Genomic DNA, 19,708 nt, shown 5'->3' with positions numbered 1-19,708 from the left:
ACTGTTACCTGAGTTTTTGGTCTTAGCCATTCAGACAGGTGTGAAGTGGAATCACAAGGTTGTTTTGATTTGCATTTCCCTGATGAATAACGATGTTGAACATTTCTTTAGGCCCTTCTCAAATATACATCATTTGAGCATTCTCTGTATAGCTCTGAAATCCAATTTTAATTGGGTTAATTGTTTCTCCAGAGAAAAAATTCTTGAGTTCTTTGTATATATTAGAAATTAGCATTATATTGGATGTAGGATTGGTGAAGATCATTTCCCAATTTGTTGGCTGCTGTTTTGAGCTCTTGAATGTGTCTTTAGTTTTAGTTTTCATTTTTATGAGGTTCCCTTTGTACATTCTTGATCTTAGAGTATAAGCCATTGCTCTTCTCTTTGGGAAAAATTCCCCAGTGCCCATGTGTTCTAGGCTGTTCTCCACTTTCTCTTCTAGTAGTCTGGCTGTATCTGGTTTTATGTGGAGGTCCTTGATTCAGTTGTATTTGTGCTTTGTACAAGGTGATATGTAGATCAGTTTGCATTCTTCTAGATGATGACCACCAGTTGAAACAGCACTATTTGTTGAAAATTATTTCTTTTTTCCACTGGACGGTTTTAGCTTCTTTATCAAAATCAAGTGACCATAGGTGTGTGGGTTCATTTCTGTGTCTTCAATTCTATTCCATGTAATTTAACTGCTTTTTTCTGTACCAGTGCCATTTGGTTTCCCTCACTATAGTTCTGTAGTAGAGCTTGAAGTCAGAGATAGCAATTCCCACAGATTTTTTTTTAAGATTTATTCATTTATTATATATAAGTACACTGTAGCTGTCTTCAGATACACCAGAAGAGGGCATCGGATCTCTTTACAGATGGTTGTGAGCCACCATGTGGTTGCTGGGAATTGAACTCAGGACCTCTGGAAGAGTAGTTGGGTGCTCTTAGCCGCTGAGCCATCTCTCCAGCCTTTTTCTTTTTTTTTTTTTTTTTATTGTTGAGAATGGTTTTAGCTGTGCTGGGTTTTTTGGATTACCAATTAATTTCAATAATTGGCTTTCTATCTCTGTGAAGAATTGAGTTGGCATTTTGATGGGGATTATATTTAATCTGTTGATTGTTTTTGTTAAATTGTCCACTTTTAATATGTTAATTATGCCAATTCATGGACATGGGTGATCGATCTTTCTTCTCAAAACTTCTTTGATTTCTCTTTTAGAGACTTGAAGTTCTTGTCATACAGATCTTTCACTTTCTTGGCTAGAGTTACACCAAAACAGTTTATATTATGTATGACTATTTTGGTCTGTGTGTTATTTCCCTAACTTCTTTCTCTGCACATTTTTCTTTTGAAGAGAAGAAGGCTGCTGACTTGTTTGAGTTAATTTTATATCCAGACAGTTTGCTGAAGCTGTTTATCAGCAGTTGGAGTTTTCAGGTGGAATTTTTGTAGTCACATATTATTATATCAACCACAAATAGTAATATTGTGTCTTCGAGCTTTCCAACTTGTATTGCTGTGACTGCCTTTTGTTATATACTTGGTAAGGCTAGACTTTTGAGTACAATATTGAATAAATAGGAAAAGAATGAGCATCCTTTCTTGTTTCTGATTGCAGTGGGATTGTTACAAATTTTATCCATTTAATTTAATGTTGACTCTTTGTTGGCTGCATATTGGTTTTACTTAGGTATAAACCTTTAATTTCTTATCTTTTGAAGAATTTTAATATGAAAAGGCATTTTTGTCAAAGGCTTTTTCAGAATCTAATGAGTTGTTCATATATTTTTCTTTGTATTTCTTTATAAAGCAAATTAATTTGCCATATTTCCACATATTGAAACAACTATTGATCCCTGGGATGAAGTTTACAGGGTGAATGATTGTTTTGATGTGTTTTTAGATTTGATTGAAAAAAAATAATTATTTTCACATCAATACTCATAAGGGAAATTAGTGTGAAGTTGTCTTTCTTGGATCTTGGTGTGGTTTAGGCATTAGCTTCTGGGCAGTGTTCCTTCCTTTCTATTTTGTGGAATGATTTCAGAAGTATTGATATAAGATGTTCTTTGAAAGTCTTTGAGAATCCTGCACTAAAACCTTCTGGCCCTAGGATTTTTTTTTTTTTTGGTTGAGAGACTTTTATGACAGCTTCTTTTTGTCTAGGGGTTATGGGAAAGTTTAGATGGCTTATCTGATCCTGATTTAACTTTGATACCTTTTATTTATCTAGAAATTGTGCATTCATCCTAAATTTTTAGTTTTGTTGAGTTTAGACTTCTGTTGTAAGGTCTTATTTGAATTTCCTCTTTTCTTTTCTAAATATGTTATTTGGATAGTGTCTTTGTGCTCTCTATTTAGCTTAGCAAAGGGTTTCTTTATCTTCTTTATTTTCTCAAAGAACCAGCTACTAGTTTTGTTGATTATAAAAAATCTCTTTGTTTCTACTTGTTTGATTCCATTCCTGAGTTTGAATATTTCCTGCAATCTACTCTTCTTGAGTATATTTGTTTCTTTTGTTTCTAGAACTTTCAGATATGCTTTTAAGCTACTAGTGTATGATTTCTCAAATTTCTTTATGGAAGCAGACAGAGATGGGTTTTCCTCTTGGCTCTGCTTACATTTTGTTTTAATTGTGTTATAAATTGTAAAAAAAATAATTTATTTCTTCGTCGAGTTGAGGCTTACCTTCTGTGCATATGTGAAATTTAATTCTGTTGTTGTGGATGTTGTTATTGTTGTTGTTGTTCTTGTTCTTTTGGTTATTATATAAGACCAGCTTTAGTCAGTGAAGATCCAATACAATGCATTGGATAGTTTCGATATATTTTTATGTATTGAGGCTTATTTTGCATCTGATTATATGGTTCATTTTTGATAAAATACTTTGAAATGCTGAGAATGGGGTGCCCTTGCATTTGGGTCATAGATATTCAGAATTGAGAGTTCATGGTAAAATTTTTCTTTGAGTAGTATGAAGTGAATTTCTTCATCATTTTTTAAAACTTTTGGTTGAAATTCAATTTTATTTGATATTAGAGTGGCTACTCCAGTTTTTTCCTTGGGACCACTTCCTTGGAAGTATTTTTCAGACATTAGCTGTGAAGTAATATGAGTTTTTGTCACTGAGGTGTGTTTCTTATATGCGGAAATCTGTTGGGTTCTATTTACATATTCACTCTGGTAGTCTATGTCCTTTCATTGAGGAATTGTGTTCACTGATTTTGAGAGATATTAAAGATCAATGATTGTTTTTGTTTTGTTTTGTTTTGTTTTCATTTTTGTGGTGAGAGGTGGAATAATGTTTGTGTGGTTCTCTTCTTTTGGGTTTGTTGTGAGAATATTAATTTCTTGGTTTTTCTTGTGTGACATTTTCTGCCTTGGGTTAGAGTTTTTCTTCTATTATCATCTGCAGGGTTGGCTTAATGGATATAAATTGTTTATAATTGGTTATGAAATGTCATATATTGCTTTCTCCATCTATAGCAATTGAGAGATTTGCTAAGCATCATAGCCTGGCACTTGTGTTTGTTTATAGACTTCCTGATACCTGTGAAAGTTCTGGCTTTTTGAGAATCCTGGTATCATTTTATAGGTTGACTTTATACGTTATTTGGCCTTGTTCCCTTAAGTCATTTAATATTCTTTCTTTGTTCTGCGCATTTAGTGTTTTGATTATTATAACATAGGAGTAATTTCTTTTCTGGTCCAATGTATCTGGTATTTTTTATGCTTCTTTTAAGTTTATGGCCACTGCTTTCTCAGGTTAGGAAAGTTTTCTTCTATGATTTTATTTCAGATGTTTTCTGTCTCTTTAAATTTAGAATCCTCACTCTCTTCTATTACTACTATTCTTAGATACTGTTTTGTTCATTGTGTCCTGCATATCCTGGATATTTGAATTAGGAGCTTTTTGCACTTTCTATTTTCTTGGACTATTGTGTCAATATTTTCTATGGAATCTTCTATTCCTTAGATTCTTTCTTGTATCTCTTGTATTCTGTCAATATTGCTTGCATCTATAACTGCTAATTTCTTTTCTATGCTTTTCATCTTGTGGGTTGTCACCCTTTTTTATTTCTTCATGGTTTCTATTTTCATTTTTAGATCCTGGATATTTTGTTCAGTTTCTTACCCTGTTGGATCATATTTCCCTACATTTTAAAAGTGATTTATACATTTCCTGTATAAGGACTTCTACATGTACACCTATTTTTTCCTATATTTCTTTAGTGGAATCATTTATGATCTCCTTAATGTCCTCTATCATCTTTAGGAAATGATATTTCAGGTAAGAATCTTACTTTCCACATGCTTTTGCTCATCCAGGGATACTGGATAGGGGAACTGGTGAAATTGGTATCTGATGTTTATGTTCTTTTGCTTGCCCCTTGCCATCAGGTTCCAACTGGATATAACTAGCATGTTGGCTCTGACTGTCCATTCAGTGATCCTCCGTATAATGGACCTCCCAGAGGCAGTCTGCCTCTGTTTATGACCTCCAGAGTGTCATCCTCTTGCTGGGTATTATTGGGGAGAATAGTGGTTACAGTACCGAATTTGAGTCCAGGCACAGTTGTAGACTGGAAGGATGATCTGTTTCTGCGAGGGCAATAAGTCCTGCATTTACAGGGCTCTGTGAGGGTACCAATAAGGTTAGATATTGTGTTGGGCAGGGTGATCTCACCTGTTAGCTTCATCATGATGGTCCTCCTGGGAGTCATCCTGTCTCTCAGGGATGACTCCCGGGAGGCCTGTTGTTATCAGGGAGAGCCAAATGAGATAAAGAAGCCAAATCCACTGCCTTCTCAGCCCCTAGCAAGGCCAACAATCTTGGACAGTGGGAGCTGGAGCATGAGATCTAAGCCCAGCAGAGATGCAGGATGAAAGGCAGGTTTGGTCTTCTTATAGTGTTCAATTTCCTGGATGAGTTGTGGTAGAAACATTTCAGATTCAGCATTTTCTATGTCAAATTTTTCAATTTCTTCTATTATGTCTCATATGCCCAAGATTCTCTCTTTTTCTCCCTTGCACTATGTTTGTATTGCTTGTGTATGTATTTGCTCTTCTTTATTATAGGTTTTCCATTTTATATCCAGAATTGGCTCAGTTTTTGTTTTCTCTATTACTTCTCACTACATTTTCAGGTCTTGAATAACTTTGTTCATTTATTTTACATCTTTGATTGTTTTTATTATACTTTCTTATATCTATTCATTTCACTTTAAAAGTCTACCCATGTTCGGTTATAGTTTCCTGAATTTAATTAAAAAATTATTTCTCTCCACTTAGAAACCTTTATTAGTTTCATAAGATTAGATTTAATTTTTATATTGTTGTAGTTGTTGTTATTCAAGTGTTTTAGACTACTGAGGGTTGTAATAGAAAAATAGCTGTGCTCTGGCAGTCCTGATGAAAGCATGCTCGTTCTGTCCTAGAAAGCAGCAGGAAATTCAGTGCATAGGAATGGGTTGGGAAGTGGGGGAGGGTGGTTGCTGTTGGCTTTATATATTTAGGATTGTGTTGACCAGTGTTTCCTGGAAGAGTCCAGAGTGGCCACAGCAGACCTAATGATGGTTGGCCTTGCTAGGGGTGGAGCAGGCAGAAGATTTTGGCTTTTTGATCCCATCTCCTTGTCCCCAGGGTCAAGCAGTCACCCCAGAAGTGGAGTGTCTTTTAATTGTTCTTGTTCTTGTTCTTGCTCTTCTTCTTGTTCTTGTTCTCATTGTTGATGTTGTTGTTGTTGTTGTTGTTGTTGTTGTTCTTCTTCTTCTTCATCTGCTTCTGCTTCTTCTTTTCTACTTCTTCTTTTCCTCCTCCTCCTTCTTCTTGTTTTTCTTCCTCCTCCTTTTCTTGTTCTTCTTTTTCTTCTTTTCTCAACCTTCCTGATTTCTTCCTCTTCTATTTTTTCTTCCTTTTCTTCCCTTTCTTCTACTTTTCTTCTTCTTCTTCTTCTTCTTCTTCTTCTTCTTCTTCTTCTTCTTCTTCTTCTTCTTCTTCTTCTTCTTCTTCTTTTTATGGTTCTTCTTGGTTTTGGTCTTGTGCTAGGTCTTGTTCTTTTCTTGTGTTTCCTTTAATTCTTCTTCTTCTTGTTCTTCTTGTTCTTGTTCTTCTTCTTCTTCTTGTTCTACTTCTTCCTCTTCCTCTTCCTCCTTCTCCTTCCTCCTTCTTCTTCTTGTTCTCCTCCTCCCTTCCTCCTTCTTGTCCTTCTTCTCCTACTTCTTCTTCTCCTCCTCCTCCTCTTTTTCTTTGTCTTTCTCTTATCCTTTTGTTCTTTTTCTTGTTCTTTTTGTTCTGTTGTTGTTGTTCTTTTTCTTCTTCTTCTTCTTCTTCTTCTTCTTCTTCTTCTTCTTCTTCTTCTTCTTCTTCTTCTTCTCTTCTTCCTTTTCTTTTCTTTTTCTTCTTCGTCTTCTTCTCCTTCTCCTCCTTCCTCCTTTTCCATCTTCTCTTCCTCTTCCTCCTATTACTCCCACTCTCCATCTCAATCTTTACTCCGTTCCCCTTCCTTTTCTCCTTCCTCGCCCTTCCCCTATCCCCTTCTTTTTCTTTTTCTTCTTGTTTTTCTTCTTGTTCTTTTTCTTCTTCTTCCTGTTCCTGTTCCTGTTCCTCCTCCTCCTCCTCCTCCTCCTCCTCCTCCTCCTCCTCCTCCTCCTCCTCCTCCTCCTCCTCCTCCTCCTCTTCTTCTTCTTCTTCTTCTTCTTCTTCTTCTTCTTCTTCTTCTTCTTCTTCTTCTTCTTCATCTTCTTCTGGATATATCATCCTTAGTGACGTAACCCAATTATAGTAAACCACACATCGTATGCACTCATTGAAAAGTAGATATAAGCCCAAATGCTTGAATTACCCAAGATGCACAGAACACATGAACCTCAAGAAGGAGGACAAAATTTCTTCTTTAAAAGGGTAACAAGAATACCCTTAGGAGGGGATAAAGAGGCAAAGTTTAGAACAGAGACTGAAGGAACACCCATTCAGAGCCTGCCCTACATGTGGCCCATACATATACAGCCACCAAACCTGATAAGATGCATGTATCAAAGAGGTGCAGCCTGACAGGGACAAGATGTTTATCTCTCCTGAGATACCCAGTCATAACTTGTCACATAGGCAAATGCCAGCCACAAACCACTGAACTGTGAATGGGACCCCTGTTGAAGGAATCATGGAAAGGACTGAAAGAGATGAAGGGGCTTGAGACCCCATATGAACAACAATGTCAACCAACCAGAGTTTCCAGGGACTAATCCACTACCCATGGACTGACCCTGGCCTCCAAATTCATAGGTAGCAATGAATATCCTAGTAGAGGCACCAGTGGAAGGGGAAGCCCTTGGACATGCGAATGCTGGACCCCCCAGTGAATGTGATTGTTGGGTGGATGGCGGTAATAGGGGCACGATTGGGAGGGGACCACACACATGGAAGGGGAGGGTGAGAGGTTATTGGGATATTGGCCTGGAAACTGGGAAAGGGAATAACATTTGAAATGTAAATAAGAAATATACAATTTAATAAAGATGGACAAAACAATAAGAATCAAAAAAATTAATGGAACATTTAAGAAACGCCCTGCATAAGGGACCAGGGTGTGTGTGTGTGTGTGTGTGTGTGTGTGTGTGTGTGTTTGTGTGTGACTGATAGGTAAGTATAGGCCTTAATCTAAGGAATACAATGAAAAATGAAGTTCAACTGTTAAGAAACACCTTGTGTAAAGGACTGCTGTAAGTATATGTGTGAGCCCGATAGTAATATGCCCTTAGGAAATAATGTATGTGACCTAAATAGGATTGGCCAAAAGAACCTTAAAGAATCACCTCTCGTCACTGCAAAACATTAACTCCTGGAATCCATCTCATTTACAGTGACACTGAGTCTACCAACCCAGCTGCCCATTGGTGAACAAGAGGAATCCATAGACCAGATTGAATTTCAGCAAGCAGAAGCACAGTTTGGTCACAGAACTTAACAAATATGCCAAAATGACTATGGACCAGACCAGAGGTTCCTAAGGAATGAGTATTGTGTGAATGTGATTATATGTCCTCATCAACTGGGCAAATAAAGAACTACATCCTTTTACCTTACTTTGGGTAGGAGGCATCTCATGTGCCCTACCTCATGACAGTTGGGGAAGCCTGCTGGATCGGTCTTCATAGTTCCTAAGACAGAAAGTAGAAAATTAAACTGGAGCCTGGCTAAACATATACTGCTAAACGTGGTCTATCATATTAGTGGCAATATAATTTGGATATTCTCTTACTTGTGACTTAGAACTCTCATTCATCATGCACTTTCTTGTGTATCTTGAATTTTGAATTACTTGAGTCTAAGGGATGCTACGAAGCCAACCTGAACCTAAGTCACGGGAAGAGAGTAGGTCAATAGAGCAGCAGTAGGCCAAATTTCTTGAGCCTCTAAAGTTGAGATGAAGAGAAGTGGAGAGCTAGATCCAACAGCCCATGGCTGAATGACACCATGATACCAATAGACCTAGGTCCTGGGAAGAAGAGGTCATTGGTGCCAACATAGCTCAGAAGGATAAGGGTAGAAACCCCTTGCCTGATGAAAGAGTGGCTACAGAAAGGAGAGTGAGACAGGCAGATAAATTATTCAAAAACATATAAAAAAGCACATCCAAAATTAATTTTATTGGATATCTGAAAAAGGAGGAAGTCTGTACCACACTGCCAAAATACTGACCTAATGAATTGAATTAAAAGTCTCATCAATAGTTTTTAAAAAGATAAAAATAGAGGATGAGGAAACCTCTGACTTAGTGGAAAGGGCTTGGCAGTATACTAACCATATAATTAAAAAGAAAACTAAGTGCAAGAAGGTTAAAATGGACATACTCCTAACAACACCACAGCAGGTGGAACCTATAATGAAAGAGCAGCACAAAATGAAGTCCTCAGTATACTTATGTAAAGTATAGTCAATTAAGACAAAGACAGACCTAGGGGAAAAAGCTAGCCATAAATATTACCAAGAAATTGAAGTACTCTAACCACTTTAAAGATACCCTGGAATCTCATGATAGAGGAATAGTCACCTCATTACCAGTAACAACTTCCCTATTCTAAACACCAATATGGGGAGCAGGGCAGACCAAACCTACAGATGCAATACTTGAAAATTAGAGCATACAACTCACAGGAATTAAATGAGCTAAGGAAATATTATGCACAAAATGTCAGGAAGGATGTGTCTTATATAGCAAAACTGTGAGAGAGGGAGGAGACACCATATTATTTTCAGATAAGGAAATGTGTAAAATTAGTAATATGGTGGAAAATCCCATCATGTTCAAAGGACTGGAGCACATATTGGAAAGCTCCCTAGGAGATATGCACTCACTGAACGATTGGATAACTGCAACTTGGAGATGTATTTCCTTCTTTAGATTTACCTCAATTTGAGGTGTCAGTTAAGTGGCATATCCTGCAGGAAGCAATAAAATTAGCAAGAAAACTAGGAGTACTTCATTATATCTATAACCAGGTGTCTTCCACTCAAGCAGCACCAATGTTGCCCCAGTTTATGAACATCCTGTTAAAAGGAGTTCCAAAACATCTCAGAATGACACTGTCTGGATCATTGCAAGGATGGCAGACCATGGCAAACATCATATGCCTCTTAAAAGCAAACAGAGACTTAGACTCAGAGAAAGTAGTATCTCTAACTATTAAGGGTAGAACGGTGGATAGAATAAGGAGAGTTAAAAATATTAGACTGTTTGGAAAAACAAATACCTACCTCCAGATTAGACCAGGATCAAACAGATCATTTAATACCACAAGATGCCTCTTTGAACAAACTCCTAGAAGTCTTTTTTTAGGGCTGACAGGGCCAAATGGCTGAGTACCTACAAACATAAGATTAAAAAAAACAAAAAACAAAAAACAAACAAACAAACAAACAAACAAAAACCGAGAGCTGAACACAGGACCAAGACCTTGGAACAAGCTCCCATTCAGGAACAGGCTGAGATGCCATCCCACATTCAAACCCTTCAGGTCTCAGGGTTGCCACATCCAAAACCCAAAATAGCACTACCAATTCTGCTTACCAATGGCGCCACTAAGATGGTAAATGGGCTACTGGACACTGTTAGTGAAATACATGTTTATACCTAAGGTGAAGCACAAATTTTAAGCACAGGAAAAGTGTTAGGCCATATAGAAGTAGAAACAATTGGAGGAAGAGTTACAACCTTCATAACCAAATTAACATTACAAGTTTAAGATAAAAATTATGAATTGGACTTCACTTTATCTAGTTCCCCCAAGAATATTTTAGGACTACTATTTTAGGAATAGTCACCTCATTACCAGTAACAACTTCCCTATTCTAAACACCAATATGGGGAGCAGGGCAGACCAAACCTAAAGATGCAATACATGAAAATTAGAGCATACAACTCACAGGAATTAAATGAGCTAAGGAAATATTATGCACAAAATGTAAGGAAGGATGTGTCTTATATAGCAAAACTGTGAGAGAAGGGAGCTGACACCATATTATTATTTGTGTATTTTAGGAATACAGAAATTGTTACCAAATTTTTTAGATTACAAGAGAATACCAAGGATAGCCACAGTTAAAATCTCAAAGATAGAATTTCCCAAAACACCACCCTCCTTCACATCACAATACCCCATAAAAGGGGAGATGGAGGGAGTAGAAGAGACCATAGTATCTTTACTGAACGAAAATCTCACAGAACCACACATAGCTTCAAGTATACTAGCCCTATTTGGGCAGTTAAAAAACCAAACGGCAAATGGAGATTAAGAATAGACTACAGAAACATAAATAATCCTACACAACAAATGCAAGGACAATTAACAGATGTAGGAGACATATTTCTAAGAATAAGATAAGAGGCAACATAAATGACTAGCCACTGTAGATTTAACAGACAAATACTTTGGAATTCCTTTACACCCTAATTCTAGGGAAATAACTACATTTTCATGGGCAGGAAAATAATACCAATTTACAAGGGTTCTATAAGGATATAAGAACCATCCAATGATAGCACATAATGAATGCAATTTGATGGCATTAGAGTCATTTCGAACACCACAGTAAGTCAGCATCTTTTCGTATGTAGATAACCTCTTACTAATATCAAATGAGATACAGATACTATAGAAAACAATGGCTGACTTAATAGCAGACTTAACAAATGAAGGATGGACCATTAATAAGGATAAGGTGAAGGAAACAGCAGAGGAAGTAAAATACCTCAGGATCCACTAAGGGACAATCCAACCACCTGAAGTAATTAATAAAATAAAACATTTACAAAGACCACTAAATAAAACAGAAACACAACATCTCATAGTCCTATTTGGATATTGGAGACAATACACAAACTATTTATAATTGTTGCTCCAGCCACTATATAACATAGTGAAAAATACATCTGGCTTCACTTGGGGACCACCACAGTAAAGACCATATTAGAATACATAGAGCAGTATAGTAATTTAAACTATTAATACAGGTGATACAGTAGTAATACATATCCAGTTTATGAAAGGCATGGAAATTGGAATGTTTTTGTAAAGCAGCCTCAAATCAAACCAGTTGGATTTTATTGCAAATCCTTCCCTTGGTCAGATACCAAGTATTCACTGTTTGTAAACACTGTGTATCAAGCACTCCAAAGCTCCTGCAGTATCCTAAGAGGAAACCCAGTATTTCTCTGATCCACTGTACACGTTCTAGAATGGGGAAAGGCACTAGAAAAAGGATGGACATGTCTACCCATGGAAGGGTACCCTTCAGTGGAAATGGTACCTTTCAGAGATCCTTCGAGGAGCAAACCTGACTGCAGAAGGGATGGTAGCAATGGTGTCAGAGCACATACTGGCATCACTCAATGAGAGCCGAATACCCATCACACTCAACAACCCCTCTCCCCAGCAACAGATATTCATAGGATAATAGGTGTCAGGTCAATACATCCCCTCCCTGGTTATTGCCTTGTTTGTTGATGGCTCAGCCACTAATAAAAAGAACCTGGTGTGCTGAAAAGTAGCATCTTTCAGGCTAGAAGACAAATGGTGAAAATAGAGGAAGGAAAAAGCATATCAGCCCAGCATATGGGATTAATAGCCTTTCTGACAGCTGGACAGCCCCTTGATCATGGAAAGGATATACACCTTTCCACAGATCCTTAGTGTCTATCTAGTGGTATAACAATTTGGTCAGGGAAATGGAGACTGTCTAATTGGAAAAATCATGGTAAAGACCTTTGGTCTAAAGATGCCAGAAAAGAATTACCACATATAGTCAAAGACATTAAAATAACACTATATTAGGCAGATGCTGATCAAAATGGAGATGACCTGCAAACCAAATAAAAAATGAGGTAGATAGTTTAGCAAACTTGGTACTGAAACTCAAATCCCAATATCAAAGAGAAAATATAGGACCCACAGAACTTAAGGTCAAAAGACAGTTGGTTAAACAACATTCTCATACACAAAAGAACATTACAAAAGAAGAAATAGGGCAGATACAGTAATTGTTTGGACACACAGGCACCTCTGCACCATACCAGTGGTTCATTCAAATCAACATTGCAGTAATTTGGAATAAGATCAAAAATGCCATATAGGAAAGTGAAGGAAGCCCTGGTACTAAAACCAGTTTTACATACAACTACAAAAGGATAGAAACACACAGATTACATGTCCATCACACACTGAAAAGTGATTTCATAGGACCATTTAATTAATTCAAACAGCAATATGTTTGCACCATAGTAGATATCTGCACAGGATTAGGTACGGCCAAATCGGGATCCAAGCCAGAACAAAAATGAATTATTTTAATTTTGTGGTCATGGATCTCAGTCTGTAGAATACCTTAACTAATCCAAAGTGATCAGCGAACCCGTTTTACATTTAAGATTGTACAGAGACTAGCTAAAAACCTAACATACAAACCCACAGCAGCGGGCAGCATTGAGATTCAATGGATTACTAAAGGTAAAATAATGATGCATAAAGACAGACCATTGACAGAAGCATTAACAAAGGCTATCTTTGAACTCAACAACATACCTAGAATAGATAATAAAAGCCCAAAAGAAGAAGTCCTCAGCATGCAAACAGATATAGATTACCTAAACAGAAGAACACAGGAATATAAGTCAAACTTATACTTGCATCTGCAGGCAAAAGAACAAATTGAATCACACAGAAATCATAGCCCCCAGAACTGGAAACACTGTGTGGACCACAGACACCAAGGGAAGATTACAGCTAACCAAACTGGAGGACTTAATACATGCTAGTAGGCAAAGAGTGTTGGTGGCATGCATGTGTGTTTGTGTGTGTGTGTCTGTACATGTATGTATGTATGTGTGTGTGTGTGTGTGTGTATGAGTGTGGGGGGGTTGAAAGAGAGAGAGAGAGAGCACTTTTTTATAGAAAAACCCTGAATGCCATCATTTTCCTAGGAATTGTTCCAGTAATCAATCTGGAATTAAAATTTTTGCAAAATTATATAACATTAATGATGCTACGAGGCTTATTGCCAATTATATAATTTGCTGGTTACATACAGAGGTACAGATCAAGAGTTTATCATTACTCTTCTGCTTCTACATTTATTAGTAATTTCTACTATCTTTTTGCTTGTTAAATTGTGAATTGTTGGTTATATTATATTGCTGAATTTATGAAATAAGTACATATTATGTATTTACTTATCCGGAATTACCTGTTTCAAAATTCCAGTAATGGGGAAAAGAATAGCAGTACAACCAGGAGTGCCAACACTCATGCTCATGTTTCCAATCACACTCCTGCTGGTACACCCAGGGTCACTAGTGATAGCCATCAGCACTGGGAATATCATTAACCCCGCTACACATGGTTCAAAATCCACCACCATTATCCCTAGACCACAATTATCATGGCCTCCCAATAGACCTAATATTTTAGACCCACTGTATAGGATACCTTGATGGTGGATGGATGATAGAATATGGGCAACATTTCAATTGAGAATTAAGAACTTATGGACGAAGTATGCTCATTCCTTCAATTACTATTGGTACAAAGGATACAGACATGGGAGACAACAACTAGCATGTTATCACCCCAGTGAGACATACAGGTAAGATGAAAAGAATGGATATAATACAAATATGTATGAAAGAACCCAAGGAAATGCCACTGTTATTAAGTATGGCCCAACATTTCAAGTGTTAGAGCTATGTTTAATAAGTGCATGCATAATTCTAAATATTACAATATTTAGAAGAAACATATCCATGTTAGCAAAACAGTCACCAAATAACTTTGGATCTAAGAGAGAAAGTATAACCTTAGAACCAATAGGAATATATTTTACATTAAAATTGCAAAATATAACTTAATATAATGAGCATCATTACAAGAAGATATGTAATGTAGAATTTAAACTATTAGATACATTTGAGATACAGCAGTAAATGGCACATGAATGGAATTCCCTGTACCCTTGGATAACAGGAAATTAAACCACTGTCAGCTTTCCAGCAAGGAACATATCTGCAAGATTCAGCTCCATGCCACCATGTATCCCTTGCATGAGTGATTGGATAAATATACCTAGCTTAATTACACAGGGCTAAATAATATTAGATATGAAAAACACAACCTGACAGCAACTCAAACAATGGCAGTACTCTGCCCATATATTTTGGACAGGCTGTCACCCAAACACTGCATCAAAGCACTGGAAATTATGGTGTGATGGAGGAACACATGGGCAATTACAGGAAATAGTGCAAGGACAATACATCATTCAGGCCTAACATATTACGTTAGTTACATAGTGCCATATCTTCAATACCAGGATTGGCAAATGTCAATAACAGGACTGGACAGTACAGAAACACAAAACAAGTCCGATGTTATGACCAGATGACTGGAATAGGATCATATATCTACACATGCCATTACAAGATTGCCACAAATCAGAACACTCACATAACACTCCTTGCTTAGTTGACATAAAGGATTTAATATTACCACAAATTATGCTGGAATCTATAAAAATAGTATAATCATGACAGCATATTACCCACTGGGAAGGTTAAATCTAGTACTTGGATCAGCCACAATAAAAGAAGCCCCTTTTGTAGTGCCAGATACAACTTTACCAGTAGAAATTACACTATGAAATAGAATTCAGAAAATCTGGAGTTCTATATGATTACAAGCATTTAAATCACCAAAATTATATTGTGGAGCAATAGATAATATTAATTATCAGTAAAGCAGCCTAAATAAATTTAGTAGAAAGTCCTTACAAGCACTTGCAGTAGGAGAATTTATGGAAGGCACCATTATACAAGGTTTAATGGGTGGACCTGTAGCAGAAACAGTCACAGCCCCTATCAAAGCAAGAATGATTAATATAAAGAAAAATAATAATACATCAGTTCAGGCACTCCACACACTTTCAAGAAGCCTGGACCCACTCCACACTATAGTAAACACCATGAATACAGAAATGCAAGTTTTCAGAAATCAATTTAAACAAGAATATAACTGAGCTCGAAATCTTATAACATAAAACCGTAATCTGATAATGTGTCAAATGTACATAGTAATCTTGTGATTGAAGAAATAGAGTTGGACATCCTATAAAGCACATGACTTGTGAGAAGAACCACAGACTTCAAACACTGTAAGTCCAGGAAAAAGGAACATTTTGCTCAGAATGCATATGTGATGTACATTTAATACATGTAATGCTGGGTAGTGTATACCCAGATTACCATAACAAAGCTATACCTCAAAAACTATGCAATAAATTCATAATATCTGTCAACCACTTTTTATGGTCAGCTGTCAGCACTACAAATGGCTTAATTTACATAACACTTGAGGATACCATAAAACTAGGAGAAAACACATATGTCTACCCATACTTACAAGACATCAAAATGCAACACACATCTTTTGCCATGTTCAGGTAATCAACAAGACATGGGGAACTATAATTTCATGTTATGCACCAACACCAAAGATAACTAGATGCAGATGGCTAAATGAATCCGATTTGAACACTTCTTAGGCATAATTCAACATAACAGGGGGATGCTACCTAATGAAGTATGACTCACAAGTTACAAAGGATAACACCAGTATTATGACCCTATTTATTTGATTTATAGAAAACACATTATTTTCTTTCAGACAGACCAGTTGCTTTTGAATTAAAAATGGAACAATTTCATGTAAAAGATGAACTAAATCCTAGAGATTAAAACTTAAAATGAGAAAAAAACCTGAAATCTCTAGAAGTCAAAATTAGGAAGGAGCTCATTGTTCTGGGCAAGGACCAGAGCATAGTATACAATCTAGCTGGCTTATTGGAAGGAAATAGTATAATCAATAAAAATGGAAACAAACAAAACCTAGTGTAACCTGTGGGACACCATCTGCAGATTAGCACATCTAGACTTTGTTTGTACCCCAGTGTACTCATGGGAATATTGGGTTAAAAAAAAGAACATTTTGGTTCTTTGTATTTATGATTTTTTTCTTTATACTACTAAAGATATTTTAGTTTGTTTTAAAAGCAATTATTGAACATAGAAGAAAATCAAGAGGAAAAGGCTCCAGACAGAAATATGATCTTGGAACTGTAGCCAAAACCAATAATTTCATTAGAAATATACTCTTTACAAATGCTTTATTATTTGAAATTTGATTTGATAGATTAACAACAATTAAGTTGTATGAGTCAAGTGACTGTGTGTTTTGTATAAGGCCATATTCTATTTGTTTGGTTTTTTTTTGAGATTTGATTTAGAAGTCAGATTATTTACTTTGTTTCATCATTGCTTTTATCATATCCCCACCTTATAGGCCTGTGGAACCTTTGGGAATAACCAGACCTATTATTGCTCTGGTTTTACCAAAGCTCCAGAGTATGGATTGTATGTAATACATTGAAAAATAATATTTAACGTTTAGTAAGCGCCCTGTATAAGGGACAGGTATAAGTGTGTGTGTGTGTGTTTGTGTGTGTGTGTGTGTGTGAGTGTGTGTGTGTGTGTGTGTGTGTGTGTGTGTGTATGACCACAATAGCTAAGGATAAGCCCTAATGTAAGGAATACAATGAAATATAAAATGTAACATTTAAGAAATGCCTTGTATAAGGTATTGCTCTCTGTGTGTGAACCTGATAAGAATGTTCCACAAAGGAGTAATGTATGCACACCAAATATGATTGGCCAAAAGTATCTTAAAAACCCTGGTCTGTCCATGACAAAATACAATTCCAGAGTCCTATGGGGATACCTTCACTCTGAGAAGGAATTTTCCCAGAGTCATTGAATCCACCAACCCAGACCCACCAATCCATAGGAATCCAATCAGGGGTTCTAGTTCAGAGAGGCACAAAGGCACATCTCAGTACTTATCTGATCACAGAACTATGGGCCAGGACAGAGGTTAGTGAGGAAAGAATGTTGTGTGGATGCAGTCCTATGTTCCCATCTACTGGACAAATAAAGAACTACATCCTACTACCTTCTAAGTCCAAGGCTTCCTTCAAGCCTCCCGTGATCCCCTTTTCATGACGTAGATGCAGATATTCACAGCCAACCATTGGACAAAGCCTGGGGATCTCACTGAAAGAGTTATGGAAAAGTCTGAAGCAGGTGAAGTGGATTGGAATCCAATATGAAAATCAACAGTATCAATTAACAAGAGCCCTCAGAGCTCCTAGGGATTAAACTACCAACTAAAGAGTATATATGTTCCTGATCATAGCTCGTGCTAAATAAAGAGTAGAGCATGTGTAGAAATAACTGACTCATCTGCCATCTCTGGGAAGGATGGAAATTGGTCCTGTAGAAACTTGACGTCCCACAGAAGGGCGATGCTAGAGCAGTGAAGTGGAAATAGGTAGGTAGATGGAGAAGCACTCTCTTACAAACAAGAGGATGAGGATGGCATGGGAGTTCACGGTGGAGAGACGAATTATGGGGATGTCATTTAAAATGTAAACAAATAAAAAGACTAATATATACAGAGATGTTAACAGATGTCTCCATAAGGACTAGATATTCATTACCTATAACATAGGTTCATTGAACGTTGAAATACATAACTGTTGTGACTTACTTTTAAGTTGAAATTTCATATTGATAAACCCAGTCAAATATTTTATCTTTCTGTTCTGGCACCTATAATAAGAAATTACTTACCTTTCTAAAACAATTTAAAGGAAATTAGGATTTCTAGTCCATTAGGCGTCCATACAGTGCCTCAAATGACCCTTAATTTTAGCTGTAACTCTCTCTATTCCCTCCTTTGTCACCCTCTTCTCTGTCTTTTCACATTTGAAATTCCTGTTTCTAGCATGGAATGTCTGCAATTCATAAATAAATTTCTTTTTCCCCAAATTATAACAGTCTGTCCTACTTCTCTGATCTCTACAAGACACTAAACATATTTTACACAGATGGAAGAATTAATGGCTAACATCCACATTTAAGTGAATGTGTTCCCCATTTGACTTTTTATGTCTGGAGTACCTCATGCAGAATGAACTTTACAAGATTCATTCATTGTTCTGAAAATTTCACGCTTCCTTTTTGCCTTTTGTAGCTGTTAAGCAGTACCTCACTAAATGCACCATATTTTCTTTATGCAGTCATCCATTAGGGGACGACTTGAATATTTCCAAATTCTGACTATTATAGTGGAGTTTCAGTGAACATGGATTGAGCGATGGTCTCTATACTAGGATGTATCAATATGTGGATATAAGACCAGGAGTTGTACCTTAAGGTATATCTTCTTCCTGAAGAACCATCATACTGATTTCCAAAGTTGCTATAGTAGGTTGCAGTTCCACCAGGAGAATAAAAATGTTCCCATTGCTCCATAACCCAGTCAACGTGAGTTTTCACATGTGTCATTAACCTTAGTCATATTGACAGGTGTGAAAAGAAATCTCACAGTAATTTTGATTTGCACTTCTGTGATGTACAAAGATGATAAATATTTCTTATGTATTTCACAGTTATTTGAATTTCTTCTATTATGAATGTTACCCTTAGTTATGTAGCACATTTTACTTATTTTTCTTGAGGTATAGTGTTGTAATTTTTTCAAATATATTTACGTATTAGCCCACTTTTGGATGTATACCTGGAAATAATGTTTACATTTTTTTAAAGAGTCACTTTAAAAATTTATTAATGACAAATTAGATGATGCTCTCTCACTGAACTCAGAGAATTGTCAGACATGTTGTAGTTAACAGAATTCATTAAAGTCACTTTATAAAACATTCCTATAAAATAAAACATTTTCTAGGTTCATAATATTAACAAACATACTTTAAATTTTTATTGTTTGAGAATTTTCACCAATATATTTTGATGGTAATCCTCCCATTTCTTCCAGATTCATGATTCTCTATATTTTTGCATCCTACAATTGTTTTTTTCTGATTAAATTATTGTTTAATTATCTCATAATAAACCCTAACAGAAAATTGCTCAACCATCCACCAGAAGACACTAACTCTTCATAATATTTTAGTTATGATTAGGAGCTCTTGTGACTTTCCACTGCATTCTTGACTGTTGACTGTCTTGAAACTGTTCATGTAACCACAGCTGCTATATGTCATGAGGGCAGCACTCCTCATATCCAGAAGTCACTGATTTCCTTGAATCCTCTGTGA

At 36.4% G+C, this 19,708-nt stretch overlaps 2 pseudogenes; one reads left to right on the top strand and one right to left on the bottom strand.

Annotated features, from left to right (window-relative positions):
- The window catches only part of LOC120099626 (uncharacterized), a 94,854-nt pseudogene extending 75,548 nt beyond the window's left edge, over positions 1–19,306 (top strand).
- The window catches only part of LOC134481225 (partner of Y14 and mago-like), an 84,919-nt pseudogene that overhangs the window by 58,653 nt on the left and 6,558 nt on the right, over positions 1–19,708 (bottom strand).

The sequence above is a fragment of the Rattus norvegicus genome, chromosome 12 (genome assembly GCF_036323735.1).
Source record: "Rattus norvegicus strain BN/NHsdMcwi chromosome 12, GRCr8, whole genome shotgun sequence".
Lineage (NCBI taxonomy): Eukaryota > Metazoa > Chordata > Mammalia > Rodentia > Muridae > Rattus > Rattus norvegicus.
Note: the sequence above shows the minus strand (reverse complement) of the source record. Positions and strands in the feature narration are given on the sequence as shown.